The sequence below is a fragment of the Dermochelys coriacea genome, chromosome 10, assembly GCF_009764565.3.
Source record: "Dermochelys coriacea isolate rDerCor1 chromosome 10, rDerCor1.pri.v4, whole genome shotgun sequence".
In the NCBI taxonomy this organism is placed as follows: domain Eukaryota; kingdom Metazoa; phylum Chordata; order Testudines; family Dermochelyidae; genus Dermochelys; species Dermochelys coriacea.
In genome coordinates, this window is record NC_050077.1 from 68,738,335 (window position 1) to 68,754,641 (window position 16,307).

The following is a 16,307-nucleotide window of genomic DNA, read 5'->3' on the forward strand; positions in this document are numbered from 1 at the left end:
AGCATGCTACTAAATGTCTGTGTATATGCATAGGACTGGTGAAAGGCTGCGAAGGTGGAAATGAAAATGGCCTTAAGTAATTACCTGATAAATGCAGCTCAGGAGGGCAGAAAAGAAAAAGCGGTCCTTTTTGGGAAAATGGATGAAAACCCACTTCTTGTTTTTACAGTAATGGACTGAGAAGCCACTGACAATAGCCCAGTCATATCGTTTCAAGCTATGATTGCAAGCTAAATAGTGGGAGGCTCAGGTTAACTCAATTCTTGGATAGGAAGTCTCCAAGGATAAACCCAGTTGCTACAGGAAGTAGTGCCAATAACTTAAATAGCGCTTCTCTCTGATTCAGGCCTGAAACAGCATGTTAAGGGACAAAGATGCTGCAAGTGCTGCTTTCATAGGAGATGAAATACCTGGCTCCTGGTGATTATTAAAGATTTCATTAGATTTTTTTTTTCAGGAGTAATGGTGCTAATTCTTCATATCCTGGCATAAATTCTAGTGTAGACGATTACAGGACTGTCTGCCTAAATAATTTCCCTTCCCTCCCCCTGGTAATTTTCATTGGATACAATATTCTTCTTTTCCTGTCCTTTATGTATTGTACTGATTACTGTTGAAGATATTACAGGCTCCCTAGAGATGAATACAATATGCACAATACATTTCTGCATTTCTATGCTTATCTCGGGACCTGTTTTAAAAATAGGGGGTAATGGAACTCTTTAGAGGTAAGAAGGCTGCAAAGGTAAGTGGTGAGCGATTTCAGTGTAAGCTCACTATAATTTTTATGCTTTCCTGGTGGGGAGCAGATTGAGGACAAGATAATTATGTTGCAGCCCAATCTATCCCAAGGTTGAGATTTTTGTTTTTAGTTGGTGAAGGTGGCCAGATGAGAGATTTAATATTTAATAGATACTATTGATTCTCCTAAAAGACATAAATGTATGGTACTTCTTGTCACTTTCTCTTTTAATTCTTTCAAAACTCAAAAGCTTCAGACACACAACCATGCATGCAAACACAAGGGTTGGAGTGAAATCTTAAATGTTCCGAACAACTTTTATGCCCCTAAGGGACAAGGTATGATTCTTTTCTTAAAAAAAAAATTGACGGCATTTAATCAACACAAAATACTATAGTAGTTTGGGCTTTTGTTTGTCCTCTGTTACTCCAGAGACCATGGGGAGACATTAAATCCAAAGGAAAACACTTCAAACTCCATTGCTATGAAAAACTTCCTTAAATTCCACTTTGCAATTTCCAGCATGTCTGATTAAATGAAGTGATATAGATTTAACGGTGTTGGCAAAGGAGCCAGGCTGTATGTTGGATTGTGTAAGAATCATTAACTACAAGAATAAATCAATTTCTGATTAGTCAAGAAATGAAAGCAAATCAAAAGTGAAGATGATCAACCAAGTGAGTTGTATTCCACTTGCATATTGTTCAGCTCCAGCTGAAGAACCCAAATCAAATGAAAGAAATTTCAGAGTTCATGCACAAAGTTTCCCTGCTCAAATAGTACATTTCAAAATGAATAACATATGGAGTTCAGCTGATGTGGAGCTTGGATGAGCAGAGCTATCGTCGTCATGATCTTTCATTACCAAATAGTAAAAGTTTTGCACTTCACCTGTCTTTGATGGAAAGAATGGGAGGAAGTGGGGAAAACCTCACTGGACATCATACACAACCATCTTCTTAACTATTAAATTAGAAGGACCCTATTCCAGTCCCCCCCTGTCAGAAACCTAGGCAATAACTATAGATCCAGGCCAGAATTTCTCTACACCAGTTTCATGCAAGAAAGAACATCAACTTTCAGACCTCTATCCGGTTCTCAAAGAAAAAGCTGGAGGGTTCATGCCTTTAATTCTCTCTGCAAAACAGGGACTTGAGTTTTGAACGGTCTTTCCTATGCTCTGCTGTGGATATGGAAGTTTTTATTCTTCAGCAACAGTCTGTCAGGTCCTAACATTCTGAGTTCTAATTGTCCTATGATTCACAAGTGTCTTTATGCTAAATCCAATGTTGTTCACTCAGCACTGAAAATTTGTTTACCTGACTTGTTTTACTGAGGTTACCATCTAACTAGTCAGTGCTCAAACGTGATCTAATTTAACTGAGCACTAATTAAATGAGTTCACCAAATGCTTGGGCTGCTGTATCACTATTAGTCCTGTTCACATTCAGAAGATGGAAGATAAAGCTGCACAATCATTCCTTTCCCAGCCGCACTGAAAATCTAAAATTTAGTTAGGCAGTGCCAAGATAATCACTACTTATTAGTATAAAACTCGGGTGGAATGCATATTTATTGGATTTTTATTTTTATTTGCATCATTGTGATCTAGTACTTGATCCTGCAATTCAGTTCAAATTGACCTCAATAGGTGTAGGATCTGAGTTAGTCATTATTTTAAAGGTTCTGGCTTAGTATACTGCTTGGGAACAAGCCCTTTATGGGGACATATGAAGGGAAGGAGCTGCTTATACTCACCTTTCTGATTCTTTCGGCTAATTAGTCAGCCCGCAGCAAGATTAGACAGACCCCTGAGATCAAGCCAAGTCCATGATCTGGTAGCCTGCGTCAATGACATCAGAGCGGCCTGTCCCATAATAATCATGGTGCCCAAGAGCCTTTCTATATGGTGCATAGCTGAGAGTGGGGATGCCAGGATTCCTTTGACAGGGGAATGGTGTTTTGCCTGCATAGGTTGAGATTAGAACTTAATTCTTTTAAAGAAGGCGTGGCTGTTAAACTGCTAACAAAGAAACCGGACTAGATGTCTAGATCACTGGTTTGGAATTGGGCAGTGGTAACTAACAACTTGATAGTAGTTTGGAGCATACCTGAAATAAGTCTGTTGGATCTCAACCCAGTTTCTGATGAATGGGTGTTTGCTTCACAACCCACATCATAACTGGCACTATTTAATAGTCTCAGTAGAGAGACCAACATAGAGACAGAGGGAACTGTCCTCCCTGACCAGGATCATCAGAAAGGAACACTCTCCCACTCCCTCCCCTTTTAAGTAAGAAGTGAGCCCTGTAGGTGGATTAATATGGGGAAACTTGCAGGGCTGTCCAAATTCTTTGGTCAAATAAAGCTCTTCTTTCTCCAGGGCTGCCTGAATAATACAACCTTTCAGGACTGCTGAATTTACTAGGAAAAAGTTGCAACCTTGACAAACACAATTCAGAGAATAACAGAAAACTGAGGAGGAGCTGTAGTAAGACCAAGAGAGAGAAATCCATTCTTCTCGAAACAGCTGATTCTAGAAGTGAGCTGTAGCTCATGAAAGCTTATGCTCAAATAAATTTTAGTCTCTAAGGTGCCACAAGTACTCCTTTTCTTTAGGCACCAGGGGAATCAGACCAAATCACCTCAGTGTGGTGGGAGGGGGGAGTGTGTGTGTGTGTGTGTGTGTGTGTGTGTGTGTGACTCCCTCTGGAAAAAATAAAGAGGGAAAGGTGTCATATTTTTGGCGTTCAAATGCCTTGTTTGAATGTATGTTGCAGAAGAGAATTACCCTTCACATTAGCACATCAGAATTTACAGCAAATTCCACTGTTTTCTCTTGGCATTTCTTCATCCTCTTCCATTTTCCAGTTCTACTTTTCACATGCAGTGTGCTACTCAAACCTTTTATTCTGGAGTACTATGCCAGTAGTTTGGGGTGAATTACAGCATACCTTGAATTTCAGTGTAATAAACCCAAATCCTGATATCTCACTGGTTTCATTCCACTGACTTCCAGTTACTCCTCACGTATACCCTTGTAAATGAGAGCAGAATCAGGGCTTAGGCATTATTTGTAGTATGGAGAGGTGCCTACAGTTGATATTTGAAGACAGATATTTGATACAGATTTGGCATAAAATCCCTCCAAGGATGAGAGCATGACCCTGCCGTAAAATAAGGGCTCTCCAGGAGGAGTAAATGAATGGGATGAGGGAGTGTAAAGAGTTGTCAGAATAAAGTGTTGGTTAGATTAGAAGTTCCCTTTGATTACCTCGATAGCAAATAGATCAGTCCCACTTCACTCCCTTCTCAAACACTCTTTAAAGTTAGTTATTTTGAAATCACATGGATTAACAAGATATCCAATAGTGGCCAGAGCTCGAATAGTACATGTGGCAGGTTCTTTATATTTATGTGCATGTAAGACATATTGTTGGCAAATAGGAATTTCAAAAAAAACCCCACAAACATCAAAGCAGGAACACAAAGGAAATGGCAAGCTATAAAGTCTTAATATAAAGAGAACCTTTTAAGCCAGGAGATAAAGTAACAAACACATGCATCTTCAAAACCCTACATGCAGTGAAGATATAAGCACTTAAAAAGCAAAAATGGTTTCCACTTGTTTTGAACAAAAGTAGACCCTGCTAGTGCATCCATTGCGAATACTAGGACAAGCAGTAAGATTTTTTTGCCTAATCGCTGCTGTGATGGGTTGATGGGAGAATTCAGAGGATAAGCTGCCGTAGTAGCTCATTGTATCTGGAGGCCTGACTTGACCAGACAGACTATTTCAACAGACTGCATGGGAGAATTCGCCTCATAAGAGGCCCCTTTAAGTTATTCTATAGGTTTGGTGCTACTCTGGCTTTTAGCGTAGATTCTGGGAAAGCACTCTTTTGTAATCCTGCTTTTAAAGATCTATCACAAACCGGTGCAATGCTGGTTCAGTGAAAATGTCTGAAAACAGTGATGAAAATTTCTAATGGGCCCCTGTGAAAGCTGGACCATATGTCCAGAACCTATTAACTATTAAAAGGCAGAAATACAAGAAACTACGATAAATGACAAGATGCATTTGCCCCAAAAGCACATTTCTAAATTGCACCATATTTAAAAAAAAATGTAGGCCTAAGCCTTTGTTTGGCACTTTGAGAGTTCAGGTAATGTTTTGTAACTTTTTTTGAGCTTGAAACTTGAGACAGGGTATTGTTAAGAAAACTTTAGAAGAACTGAATAGTTTTTACTTGGAATAACGTTCTTGTAAGAGAACTGCAATCTTATGTTTCCACTATTCAAGTACAAATGCAGAAAATTATTTATTGATAGCCATGTAAATGTTTTGTGTTTATGTATTATGTTGGTCATCCATTACACTGTTTTATATATCTGAAACTTGGAAGAAGTAAAAGAAAAATGAGTTTTATTTTTCACTCTGCGTCAAAGCTTTTTTTAATATTGCTAAGTGATTTTTTTCTAGATATGATCTATTTACATTATTTTTACAACTATTATCCTTGGCGTTTTACTTGAAGGGTTTGTGTACAATTTTTGTTGATCTATTACAGCCAGATATAAAAATAAATACAACCCATTTTCACCCTAGCACTAAAACTCTGAAAGCTTCCCCCCTCCCCCGCCACTTTCCTATGATCTATTGTTCTGTGTCCGTAGTAGTATTGGCCAGAGCAGTTTTCTGTGACAGTGTTTTTTTTCATTTTCTCATGTTTTGTCTTTGTAATGTATACTACTGGTTTTAAATAATAATAGACATGGGGCATTGGCTTTTGTCTTAGTTGTCAGTCAATCAGAATAGAGTGATTAATTCTGTTCTAATTTGATTATCTAGTATTTGGGATACTTTGTTTGCAAAGTTCTCATTGCTCACTTGGTGAGGGATCGGGACCTTAAAGTGAAGGTGATCAGAAAATTTCTATAACTTGGAGGAAAAATGGGGGAGAAAAGTTGTTATAGTTGGGTTTATCTTTTAGTTTTGGGGATGTTGTGGAGAGAATGGGGGGGGAAAAAACAGCAGCATGAGCAAAGTTTGCACTCTTTTCACGTAGCTTTTTTTTTCCCCCTCAGACCCATGGTCCCATAGCTTATAACTATCAAACCAGAGGACAATAGAAATATAATTAGTGTGCAAATTAAAATTCTGTCAAATGGGTTGAATTGGGTCATTGAGGCAGGGCAGAGGTGGACTCACTGCACCTCAATATTTTATGGTTAGAAATAGCTACTCCTGGACTGGATAATACTTAGTCCTGCCTTGAGTGCAGGGGACTAGACTAGAAGACCTCTCGAGGTCCCTTCCAGTCCTATGCTTCTAAGAGTCTATGGACAGGTAAAAATGGTAGACCAAACAAGTTAAAAACGGCATACCATATGGCAGAGAGGAACTGACAATGGCAGAGACTTAAAGAGATGTTGTCTGTTGTGCTACACAGAAGCAATGACCCCTGTGCGTCAAGGAGTATTTAAAAAATAACCTGAATATTCACCCTGATCTAAAGATATGAGGGTCTTCCTGATGGCAAAACTGTAATGTGTGCAGCTTTATAATGAAAAATGACCATCTCTGGTGGTGGATTAGAAAAATATTTTATAAGAGATTAAAAAAATCCGACATTTAAGCACAACACCAGGCAATGGTTGACCAGAAATGTTTAAAAATCTGATTTCTCCTTTCCTGATAGCTTTCCCTATCACACCACAGACCATATATTCTGATATGGCTGCAGACTAAACTGCTGGTGAATTACCATTATAACCTAAAACTTTAACTTTTACTACCATTGTTTAGACACTTTCTATACTACAGTCTGTAGAGCACCTTTTTATTGTCTGAGACCTAGGAAAGCAGGGGAATGGGAGATGATTCATGATTGTATTTCTCTTACAAAGGGAAAATGGAGAACCACTGGTTTAAAAGTAGGATATGTTTAAGGAAGAAGTGCTTCATATAACCTTTGCTTGGTGGGATTATTATTACAAATTTTACTAGTAGGTCTGTAGTGTTGATTGCCCAGCTTAGGCTTCTGGGAAAATCAGGTAGATCAAGTCCCTCATTTAGAAAACTAGAATATAATCACTTTAGTGTGAATTACTCTGCTTAGTTTCTCAATTACTTCTGATGTATCTTAAACAGAGTGCTTATCTCCCTATTCCCAATCTAGACTAGTGTGAATCAGCTTGACCCTTAAACACCCTCTATTAAATGTGATTGAATCAAAGGTATTAAATCTTTTAAGAAAACCCTATTGATCATACAAATGGACTAAAGCGCATAGTAAAGGGACTGAACAGGTGCCTGAAGCATACAACGCTGCGAGATTGCTGAGATAGCTGTAAAGCATTGTGATCCTATGGCATGTATCGCACATTCTTGAACATAGAAGGAGGCAAAGCTCAATCTCAATACATGATTTCACAATCTGAATTTAAATAAATGCTCAGTCTTTCTGAACATTGAGAATAAGCATCATCTCTTGCCATTTTAATTCCTTTACAGTTCCACAGACTCCGAAGCTCTCAACTCTGTTTGGCTGAGTGCATTTTCAAAGACCCGGGGAGGGATAGCTCAGTGGTTTGAGCATTAGCTTGCTAAACCCAGGGTTGTGAGTTCAATCCCTGAGGGGGCCATTTGGGGCAAAAATTGGGGATTGGTCCTGCTTTGAGCAGGGGGTTGGACTAGATGATCTCCTGAGGTCCCTTCCAACCCTGATATTCTATGATTCTAAGTACAGTCGAAACTGGCTCTAAACAATCACACCACGTGTCACCAGGTGACCTCTTTGCGTATTCCTAGACTCCAATTAGTAACCCAATGACTGCATATGCTGAAAGAAACAGGCTATATGTCTGGCAAATTCTCAAAAAGAGGATTAAAACAGTAACTGTATGTGTGATGCATATCTTTACTTGCTTAGAAGAGTTCAAAGTAAGAGCTAGAATGAGGTGATTTTTCAATACACGGAGGGAAGACTTGCTATTAATATTCTATACCTGGGAGCAAAAGGACCTTTCTCTTTCTTGTCCTCTTTTTCCTTTAAAGTATATTTCAGTGCTCCTGAAAAGTGGAAGACTACCAGCCCTGGAGGTTGATCTATCCACAAAACAGGTATGACAGTGCAAGTGGCAAATTGCTCCATGCTGTATCTCAGCCTTGATCTGGGAGAAATCCGTTCCATGTCTGAGAAGTTCAGTCTCCATATCCATTCTGTCCTTCACTTCACTGCTGAGACAGCCAACAAGGATGCCAACTGAGATTAGCATGTTTGTGATATGGATACCTGTGAATTTAGAAACTGGACTGAGACTACCAAAGCATTTCATGTAAGTTACTGAATATCAATCAGCTGTGATCAACTTCTGGTCACTTCTAATGGAGGCAAGTTTATACAGGTTAGCTAAAAGTGAAAATGTCTATATTTTGAATGGTTTCAGAGTAGCAGCCGTGTTAGTCTGTATCCGCAAAAAGAAAAGGAGTACTTGTGGCACCTTAGAGATTAACAAATTTATTTGAGCAAAAGCTTTTGTGAGCTAAAGTGAGCTGTAGCTCACGAAAGCTTATGCGCAAATAAATTTGTTAGTCTCTAAGGTGCCACAAGTACTCCTTTTCTTATATTTTGAATGACAGTCTTGAGCCATCCAGTTCCTGTGATCTGCCTCTTTGAACTGTTTAGACAGTGACTGTGCTTAAAATTCTGCTTTTCTAAATGCAGATGTTGCCAAATAACTATTGGCTTTTTTTTGTGAAGGATGACACAGTCACAGTTCAGAAGAGACTCGGGTACATGGAGGAGAAGGGTGAAGTGCTTACACTCTGTTCTCAACAAATCCCAGAAGATCTATTCATATTTACTGGTAGATCTTCTCTGCAAAAGAAAGATGAAAGGACTCTTGCTATGATGAATCATTCTCTCATGATGTCCAAAGTTTATCAAACCTATTCAAAAATTGGTCTGTTTTTATTGGCTGCAGAAAAAATTTTAAAAAAATCTAACCTGTTCTCTGAATGTGCTTTTCTTTTTGTTCCTAGTTGGTAATGTTGTTCTGGTATTCTTCTCCTGGTTTCATCTGAAGTAGAGCTAGAGAGACAGTTAGGCAATAGACAACCTTAGCTCAATATTGTAAAACAGCAAAGATATGTAGAATGTTTTACAGACTTTGCATGTGTTTAAAGCATAAGGTGAAATTTTCTTCTGCTTCCTGATGAAGAAGCTTCTGTTCTGCCGGATGAATTCTGCTTTCATCTTGTGATTTGGTTTACAAATGACTATATCAATACTAATAGAAATTCTTCAGTAAATGTACAACAGTGGTGTGTTTAAATGGATTTTGTTACTTGGGATATCTGTCTGAGACTACTGGATGACAAGCTTTTCTATGGGGTGCTTATAATGAACGGGGAAGCAAGACTGCATGCAGTGGTATCTTCCAAATCCCAAACTCAAAAAAACAGGGAGAGCCATAGCACCTGAAGAAGGAAACTGAGATGCTACTCTGTAGCCCCTTGGTAATATTGCACAGAAAAGAGATGGAGATACAGTAACAATTTTACAAGAGGAAATGCAGTACATTATGTATTGCACAGTAGTTTTCTGAGATCATGGACCACTAGTGGCTCTCAGTTCATGTTGGGCCCTTCTCTTTACCTACTTTTTGAGAGACAGAGAGAGAGAGAGAGAGAGAGTCAACAGTGATAGACTAAGAGTAAAATGCTCTCTTTTTTCCCTCTTTCTTTTAATCCCATGTGATGGAGACAATAGATTCATCCCTGTGTAATGTAAACCAAACTAAAAAGCACAACTTGGCAGTTGTTGGAGGTGGTGTTCAAGTGCAAAGAATCTTTGAGGCCAGGCAAAACAGACATTGAAATTTTTTTTTCATTAGCTCCGGTAAACAAAGGTAATTGCCTTGGGTTATTTTGGTACCATGTGCAATGAGTGTAAACATAACTAGCTTAATAGAACTTGAGGTTAACATGAAAAATTAATACACAAGCAAGAAAAGCCATGACAGATTTCTAATACATGGGCTCAGTCTTTCTCTTAACCTCCACCTCTTTTCACTTGCTACTGTTTTGTAACAGGTGGCCTCTTGGGATGGTGTAGATGAGTCATTTTGTTTTAGTAATCTACACTGTCATTCACTGTACTGTGTATTATAAAGGTAAAATGACAGTCCTCTTAGCCATACCATCTAGACCCCAAAACATCCGCATAATTGGAGTTACTCTGTTGCTATAGCTGGTATATGATTTCTTCCAGTAGAGAATTTAATAAGCATGATACTTTCTTTCAAATAGCCAGTGACAAGCTCTTCTTATTGTATATCCCAAGTCTCTGAACAGACAGAGCTGAGGATGTTGCTCCTTAGGCAATGACGTGCTTTAGACTTATCAAATCTGTTTCAAGCCTCCCCTTTCTTTCTTAACACAGACTCCTGTCTGGAGAGAGCCAGTTTGGGATTCTTAGGTGGGCAAAGGTTTAAGGGGGTTGTTACTAGTGCAAATGCTCTTAAAACATTAGTGATGAGAGCAGCACTTGCTGTCCTTTCTTCCTGTTTTGTGGATGTTACCAATGTCTTTTAGACGTACAGAATTCTGCTTTTGTCTTGGGCTGTTCCTTGCAACTTTTTGGTTTTGAGGGGGCCTATGAGGTGAATTTTAATTGGTGGGGGCTTGGCTGCTGTTTCCGTCTTCTTATTCTCTACTCCCATGTAAACTGTGGTGCAATTGTCTCCATGCCCTCTTCTCCTTTACCTTGCCAGTCTCTCTCTCTCTCCCTCTCTGACAGAGGACAATTTTTCTTTTTTAAAAAGGCACTTCACACTGCCATGTACTTGCCACTCTTCCTTCTGTAATCTGTATTTCAGATCAGAAAATCAATTTGAAAACCTTCCTCATTATTAATATTATCTATTGATGATCTGGTAGCATCCAGAGGCCCCCGTATAGATGAGGATCCTCTTGGGCTAGGTATTGTACAGACATAAGGGTCTGAATGTGCTGACCCCTGCATAGCACTCTGAAATCAGGCTGCTGTCTGAGCTGAGCTTACATACAGATTTCAGAGTAGCAGCCGTGTTAGTCTGTATTCGCAAAAAGAAAAGGAGTACTTGTGGCACCTTAGAGACTAACAAATTTATTAGAGCATAAGCTTTCGTGAGCTACAGTTCACTTCATCGGATGCATCCGATGAAGTGAGCTGTAGCTCACGAAAGCTTATGCTCTAATAAATTTGTTAGTCTCTAAGGTGCCACAAGTACTCCTTTTCTTCTTACATACAGAGAAAGACATCTCTAACATTAGAAATGTGAGCATGTTGATCAAATTAGTTTGCTCTATGCTATTTCTTGTTAATATGATCAGTTTACAAAGGATTTAAACATCCAGGCATCCCTACCTGAAACTATTTCTCATCTAGGAGACGAATCCTGCCCTGGAGTTTTTCAGTTGTTACAACATACCACCAAGAAACTTGTATGACCACAAACAGCCCTAAGGAAACAAATACAGGGAAAAGGCTTTCAATTGCTATGATTAAAATCTAACGCCAATGTGTAAAATACTGCACAATAACATCCATTTTACAGCATCATTAGAGGGCTTGAGCTACAAATATAAAAGGAAAGAGATTCAGAGTTAAGGGTGCAAGTTTCAGCTGACTCATAGTCCTTCACCTGTGCATCTGTAAATAAACACATAGGCAGTAATGAGTTAAGGATAAGAACATCCATACTGAGTCAGACCAAGCGTCCATCTAGGCCAGTATCCTGTCTTCCAGCAGTGGCCAATGCCAGATACTTCAGAGGGAATGAACAGAACAGTGTGGTTTTGAGTGATGCATCCCCTGCTGTCCAGTCCCAGCTTCTGACAATTGGAGGTTCAGGGACCCCCAGGGCATGGGGTTGCATCCCTGAATATCTTGGCTAATAGCCATTGATGAACCTATTCTTCATGAATGTACCTAATGAAATAAAGATGAAATATTTTAAAAAGGCATACTCCAGGCCTTGTTCAATCTAGCTCTTTATCTGTCCACTCTAGTAAATTGCTGGCATTCCTGGAAATAAATATTAGGTCATGAGTTTAGCTAAACTCTAATAATAGGGGCCTAGGATGGAAATGCATACAGCTCTTAATTATATAGTTAAATTTGCGTATCCTTTCTTAATTTTTTTAATGTAACAGCTATCATAAGGATTTTTCAACTAGTTCAAATTAATGTTTAGTGTTTTATTTCCAGTATTTAAATACAAGTAAAACAATATCTCTTTAGCGTAGACCCCCCAAATGGCAACCTTCCTTTTTGTCATACGCCTCTTTGTCTCAACTCTTCTTTCATGATGGCGGCATCAGTGGTAACTCCATAGTTAGGGTTTTGTTGAAATTGGCACTTAAAGCAGGACTAAAATCCTTCTGGTTCACATTTAAATTATTGGACCAAGTCTCCAAATTTAGCACAATATACCCCTGGGAGGAAACTTAATTTTTTCTTTAGAAAAAGATTTAACTTCTGCTCTGGGAAACCATTTTAAAATACTCCTTTTTTGAAATATTGCGCTGTTTTTTCAATGCATTGCTTAGTGTTCCTCATGCTAAACAACCACAGCCCCCACACAATCCAGACCTGTCTCTTATACACAGAGAACATCCCCTACATGGGCCACTTCTGAACTTTAAAAATTGAATACATTGACAATTATCCCTCTTTTTCATAATGCCTAACTGAGTTTCACCAGGATTTTGCAACACAAGTACTGAGATTTGTCAGGTAGATTGGTTAGTTGACACTGCCAGCATCACTCCATGAGCAGAAGCAAAATGTTGTTTTCTTTCTATTTTTCAACCAAACATACCACACAATCTGCTTCCCATTGGCTCATCCTCTGGCTCTTCTTTATCCTTCCACATCAAATTCTTTCCCTTAAAACAAGTTTAACACTTTTGTTTTAAAAAGATAAAAAGAGTGATGCCAAAGTTTTTGAAGGTGGGTGCCTAAATTATGCATTTAAACACAAGATCTAGGTGCACAGTGGCTAAATGTGCAGATTTTATGGGCATAAGTCAGATGCCACCTGCATTTAAAAATACGATCCCAAACAACCATTTAGAAAAATGGTTGAAAGTTGTAGGCTTATAGTCATAGGGGAAAAAGTCTGATTTTTAAAAACACACAATGGGTTGCTCTAAATTGATTGCAAATGTGCAAGTCTAACATTTTGGTTTCTTTAACAAACCTCATGTGATACAGCAGTTGTCAAGATAACAGTGCTTCTTTTAATAACAATAAAAGAAGCATAGAAAACTTGCAGATTTTTCACAGTCTAAAATACTGCTGCTTTAGTGCTGCAATTACATGACAGCACACACTTTCTTCAAGGAATAACATGTCTATTACATAAATATTGGTTATATTTCCACCTAGCACAATGAGGTCCTGGAGCCTGACTAAGGTTTCTAGATGCTATGCTAGTAAAACAATAAATATTTACCTCCCTTTCATATTGTTGGACTATCATTTTTGACAGGTTTCAGAGTAGCAGCCGTGTTAGTTTCTGACACTCTGTTTTGCTTTGTATAGCTGTCAGGCATCAAGTTGCCTGTTGATCTACTAGGGACAAATTGCAGTAGTAGGTTATTTATATGAAGGTGGCAGAATGTACTAACTTGATATCCTATCAAATATGTGAAGTATCAATATGACATGACTGAGTTTCACAAATGGTCTATGCCACACTTCATCAACCATCTACAGTCAGTTGATTTTTTTTTATTTACTTTTAGTTTGTTCATGAAGACCTGTGTTATCACATCACATACAATTCAATTTCTGGTATTAAAACATTTTTCATCTTTTCAAGTTTAAATAAATGTGTTCTCTACTGTGTCTTTTCCTTCTAAAACTTGAGCTTCAATTTAGCTTTGGCAGATAGTACAATGTGGTTACTGTGGCTATAAACTCCATGCCCTAAGTAGATGATCTGCATTCTGAATACATAATCTAATGTTTTATCCAAGCTGAGTTTTCTACCTTTCTAGCAAGATTTTGAGAACTTACCAAATGAGACAGACATGTTTTTTCCTGTTTAATAGTAATAATTCTGCAACTGACTTGAGTGTAATTCTTCTATTTGGCTGAGGGCTGTAGCAAAATTCAATCTTTTAAATGTTTATTTTGACCTTTAATCTAAGACACTTTTACTGAAGATTTAGGATGCATTCATTTCTTTTAAAGAATTTTTATGCTTTTCAATATTTTAGTTTTTGTTGTTTTCATGAGGCAATTGCACTGAAATTATATCAAATATGATAGAGTACTCTATTACACCAACTGGGCTGTCAATTGCATTTGAGATGTTTTTAAGTTTAACCAGACCTTGGTGTCTGGTAAATATAAACTCTCTGAAAACAAAGAACATTTCTTCTCACTGATTGAAATTGTGTGGAGTTACACCAGCAAAACACTGGCTTGGCAGAGTGAATAATGAGGACTTCTTTTTGTTCTCTGTGGATTTAAAGATCTCTTGATAACACTTTTTGTAAGGATCTTTAACCAAATGTATTACTTGCCACCCACTGTTACGCAATCTGCAATAGTTATTAGAGCTGTGTGATTAACTAATTTATTTATTATTTGGTTCAGTGGCTGAACTGGGGGGAAAATACTTTCGGTTTGATTAGAAAGGAAAATATTTCCGTTTTTGGTTTTTTGTTTTTTTTTTTTGGTGAAAGAAAAAAATCAAAAGTTTTTGTCTTGTGTTGACCAAAACATTTCATTTGACCTGAAACAAAATATTCGATTTCAATTTTGGAGGTTTTAAAAACTTGGGGTTTTATAGTAACATTGAAGGAAATTCCACAAAGACAAGACTTTCTAAAATTCTATGTTGTCACCTTTCTTTTTGGAAATGCCAAACAGTTTTGACTCTTCCAATTTGCATGTGTTCCCCCCCCTCACCCCCGGCAACAATTTGCCAAAATCAACGCAAATTCATAAATTGTTTTGTATCTGTATCTTCAGTGAAAAAAGATTTCAAATGAAAAATTTCACTCAGCTCTACTAGTTGTATTCCTTCCTAGTATGTAATTTGCTATACATCTTACTGCTGTTCTGCACACCAGAAGTGGCTACATTTCTGTGCTGTGTGTGTGTGTGTGTTTGTGTGTGTGTATAAAATCAATCCTGAGAAGAGGTCCCCCCCTCCCCGAACTCCTTTTATGGCCTCAATGGAGGATGGAAGGGGCTCAGCATATCACAGGATAGGACCTATAGTTTGTGAGGTGCTTTGGACTGAAATTTGCTACATCAATATAAAATAGTATTTCCAGATTTGTTTTTTTAATACGTGCACAGCAGATTTTGTTGCTTGTAATAAAAGCTGCCAATACTTCTGTACCTATGTAATGTATACTTTATTCATAATAGTATTGAGCATGCAGACAGTACTTCAATACCTGTGTTAAAGCACACTTGGCTGTATGACTATGTGCAATTCAACTCTGAAGAAGGTCAGCTCCAGGTCTATGCCCCATTTAAATTCAACTTGTGCTGGCCCTATGCACAGGAATGGGTTTCAACTTAACTTATTTCTGACTTACCTCTACTTTACACAAGGTAAATTAACATTTACATACATCCCAAGGGGGCTGTTTGGCTTTTCAAATGGTTTTCAAACAACATTGAGATCTTCAGCTAAGGGTGCTAATAAGTAAGAGCAGAATGGTGAAGGTTATTAATAATCATCTGGTATGGGAACAGACAGGAACAAATAGGGAAACTATTATATTTTTACTGTTTTGAATTCAAGCAGTGCAGATTTAAGTTCTGAACAAGAACTCTATTTGCTTCCCAGTTTGTACCAATTTGGTTTAAATTGTAAAGTTACACTTGGGATCTGAGAAGACTGAGTGCTCAAAGCTGTGGTTATGTGCCTCTGAATGCTGCTATCAAAAATGTCCTTGAATCTTCCCACCTCCATTCCGAGAACTCTTGTTTAAAAGGTGGGTGTCCAGTTGGCTGTAACAGGAGTTGTGCAAGTCTATCTGTGTGTCACCTTACAAATTTCCAACTTTGGTCATGGATGAAATTTCACCAGCAGCAACTGGACTGTATGTTTGAAAAAAGGCAAAATTATGTTGTTCTTGAATAAATTATGACTATTGCATGTTTTGCTCCAAAGTGCAAATTCACAATTTTCATAGAAAGATGTTGCCCATTTTGGTGGCAAAATGGATGGCGTTATGGGAACGTGGTGAATTCAAGGTGTAACTTTCATTGCAAAGCTGGCAAGTGTGCTGCCATTCACTGGTTTTGCCTGCAGTGCAAATCTTCTGTCTTGCCTGTCCTCCCTTCACTGCTCTCTACTGCACTAATATATTGGACTTCTGTCTTAACAAGAGAGTAAGGTTTGTAGTTTTGGTGCTGATGGTAAAAGAGAACCATTTTTTATGTAATACTGATTTGATATATTTATGGGGGGAAAGCCTATAGTGAAAATAAAAAAAAGTTAAAAATATTTTTGATTGATTAACTGGGCACAGTGGCGAAGC

General features: G+C 38.1%; 2 long non-coding RNA genes across 4 annotated transcripts in view; one reads left to right on the forward strand and one right to left on the reverse strand.

Moving 5' to 3' along the window:
* The window catches only part of LOC122456112, a 131,045-nt gene that overhangs the window by 31,850 nt on the left and 82,888 nt on the right, over window positions 1-16,307 (forward strand). The window lies entirely within an intron of this gene.
* The window catches only part of LOC119862786, a 60,777-nt gene continuing 53,252 nt past the window's right edge, over window positions 8,783-16,307 (reverse strand). For 2 of the 3 annotated variants that reach the window (XR_006274789.1, XR_006274788.1), the window contains 2 exons: window positions 11,158-11,252; window positions 8,783-10,616 (listed from right to left, as the gene is read on the reverse strand). This is a non-coding gene — a long non-coding RNA (uncharacterized LOC119862786). Of the gene's footprint in view, window positions 10,617-11,157; window positions 11,253-12,613; window positions 12,681-16,307 lie in introns of all 3 variants that reach the window. The other variant, XR_006274790.1, reaches the window with a different exon arrangement.